Below are 3,254 nucleotides of genomic sequence, written 5' to 3' on the forward strand. Positions count from 1 at the left end.
ACACGCGAGGCCTCCAAACCTTGCATAGCAGCTTGGTTTTGCTGCATCAAGGTAGCATTCTGCTCCAGTAACGTGGTATTCTGTTGATGCAGTCTTTCCACCACGGTTTCCAACAACCTAGTGTTGCTGGACGTATCGGACTCATTCGGTTGAGGAGGAGGAGGAAGTCTAGGTGCCATTTGTTCTCTGGATGCAGAGAAAAACAAACGAGCATTAGTTATGTCCAAGAGTTAAAACAATAATAACTCATTAAACATGCAATAAGCACACAGCAAAAAAAACAGTGCACTCATAACCCTACAGTGTCCTTAGAAGAACAAAACTGCTCTGATACCACTAATGTAACATCCCAAAATATAGTAATACCATAATTCAGAATTAATTACAATTAACAGTGAACAGTAAACAGTCTTAATATTAACAGGAAACCAAGTTTCAAAGCCTAACGGCTGGTGTACAAATAACGTGCGTATTCAAGTGCAGAGAATTTACAACAGAACAACTTAAGGTTTCAGAGTTACAAATTTCAAATCAGAAGTAACGAACACTAATAACGAACGGTTTTACAAAAATGATAACCGAACGTTCCAAAATGATCTGATATCTATACAGTACTAAACTAAGAAGCACTCTAAGGCTCGGCTTTAACTTCGACTTCCACCAGATTTGCATCCTCCAAATTTTCTTCTTCTAGCATGACTTCAAGGGATGCATCACCATCTGCTCACATCCACAACGGATGATCATTGCATTTTGACAAGACGGAGATACATGGACAGTAAACAACACAAATGAAATGCAAGGGTAAGCTTATACTGTTTAATTAATACAACACACATACAGTTCATAATTCGATTCACACACACATCAAGTAAATTGTTCATGTAATTTAACACAGAAAGATATATAAGACAGACCGTCCGGACTGTATGAACCGTGTAGCTACAGGCGTCCTTGCACCCGAGTGATGTAGTAACTGGGATACCCTCAACAGCTGCCACTCGAGGTTAATCCTTCGCCCCTGCTAAGTGAGGGATACGAAAGACCTCCTGCCATTCCCACACATGACTACTCCCTTCTACGTGAAGATGAGCATCACGGAATATCAGGATGGACCAAGCCAACATTAGCTAACCATAGTCATACTTTACCAATTCAATCTTTCAATATATATATATGAGACATTCCTCCCTGGAACGCTCGTCCAAAATCCAACATCATAAATTCAGTTTCTCATAGTGTTCACACTTTAACTTATCATATTCCATCATCTTTTACATCATTAGGTTCAGTAGTCAAAAATGACGAACGCTCAATCCATTGAAGAAGTAGGACGAACGTCCAAATAAAGTTACTGGATGGACGAACGTGACTCTCTGTTGGGTCAGTTAAATGAAACGACTCCATTTTGAAGGAGTACTGATACTTAGAAAACTTCATAATAAAGATCTTGAACCAGATTCAATATATAGGCAGGATGGATAATAATACTTAGAAATTTTCTTTGAAGGAATTTGCACATGGAAGACCGAGACTAGTATTAGAACGAACGTAAGAATGTGAATATTCAAATACTTGAACGAATGCTATTTACGTTCGTCAGGGAATAATATTGAACTTTTGGTTTAAGACCGAACTCTTTATTAAAGCGGACGTTCGGTATATGACCGAGCACAAATCATGACGAACGTTTGGCAAAAAGGCCGAGCGCTCTTTAGGACGAACGCTCAATATGGAACCGAGCTCTCTTTAGGACGAACGCTCAATATCAAACCGAGCGCTCTTTAGGACGACCGTTCGACATGAGGCCGAACTCTATTAAGGACGAACGTTCGACATAAGGCCGAACGTTCTTATTTCAGCATTGTTTAAGTTTAAAGCAGACGACACTCTATGTTGAGCCGAACGTTCAACATAGTAACTAAATAAAAACGCTCGCTCTCACACCGAATTCTTCCCAAATGAAAGAATTCAATTCTAAGTCTTTTGCAGGGAAACCGAACGGTATAAGACCGTACAGTGACGAGCGTCATTTATCAGAAGGGATGATTTGAAATTTCAGATTTTTCAATCTTAACAGAATTTTCCAGATTTCCAATTTATAACTTTATAACTTTCATACCAGATTTAATTCACTGTAAACATCATCATCATACAGATTTCAACATTTTAATCATTCCAACTATACAATAACCATGCTCCATTCACACATAATCAGATCAATCATGCAATTAAATCAAAATCAACATCATGTAATACATACGAGCAGTGTTCGTTCAGAACAGATCAATCAAAAACCAGAAATCATATCAAATATCAGAAAACTTCCATAACAGCTAAAACTTCAGATTTTTCATACATACAAATCAGAACATATCACATACAGTATCAATTAAACATATAAGCTTCCCTTACCTGATCTAGCAGTGCACTTCCAAAGTCTTAGAGTTTTCTCTCGTGCTCTCACGGCTTTCTATCAGAATTCACTCAACCACTTCAACTTAATCTAACACACCAAAACCGTAAACAGATCAGACTTCTAACTCATGCATGCAACCAGAATTTTGGTTTGCATGAACTAAATGGACGAAAGTGCAAAGATGAGAACTTACCAGTTCAGTTCTCAATTCTGTTCGGATCAGAATGAGGTTCACAGTGCAGAGAAGGTTTCTATGGTTTCTGAAATAAGATCAGAGGTTTGATAGTGAGTTATCTTAGAGAAAAGAAGAAAACGGTTTAGAGAGAGGGTAGAGAATTTGGAAGCAGGAATTCTGAGAAGAAGATGAAGCATGCAGGAGGAAGAGGGAGAGTTTTTCAGAATTATTTTTCCCTTCTCAATGCAGAATAAACTCCCCAACCTCCATACGCCACTTGTCTCCCACTAACCATTCTCAGAATGCTCCAACCGTGACACATGGCAGGCGCATGCAGTGGAAGTGTGAGTGCATTTTGACGTGTCACGGTGCATTAAAACAGTGATCAGAGAATGAATTAGTGTGTATTAATTTATCAGGTTCTCACAACAATATATGCTAAAGGATAATAAAAAAATACAAATTTTTTAGTATAATTATATTTCTCAAAATAAATATTATATTCGAAATAAGAATAAATAAACTAAGAAAATTAAAGAACTATTTATTAAACCAATTTTTATAAATAGGTGAAATTTTATTTTATAAACTGATTTTATAACAATTTTAAGACGAAAATTTAGAATGTCAGTTGCAGAGGTTGATGGGCTATATATTAGA

General features: G+C 37.2%; 1 long non-coding RNA gene across 1 annotated transcript; it reads right to left on the reverse strand.

Annotated features, from left to right (window-relative positions):
- Positions 1–490: 490 nt before the first annotated feature.
- Positions 491–2,753, reverse strand: LOC148200450 (uncharacterized). The gene is made up of 3 exons (XR_015785842.1): positions 2,613–2,753; positions 2,416–2,506; positions 491–720 (listed from the first exon to the last, which is right to left on the reverse strand). It is a non-coding gene; the product is annotated as an uncharacterized LOC148200450 (long non-coding RNA).
- Positions 2,754–3,254: the final 501 nt, after the last annotated feature.

The sequence above is a fragment of the Vigna umbellata genome, chromosome 4 (assembly GCF_029865625.1).
Source record: "Vigna umbellata cultivar VRB3 chromosome 4, Vumbellata_1.0, whole genome shotgun sequence".
In the NCBI taxonomy this organism is placed as follows: Eukaryota; Viridiplantae; Streptophyta; class Magnoliopsida; order Fabales; family Fabaceae; genus Vigna; species Vigna umbellata.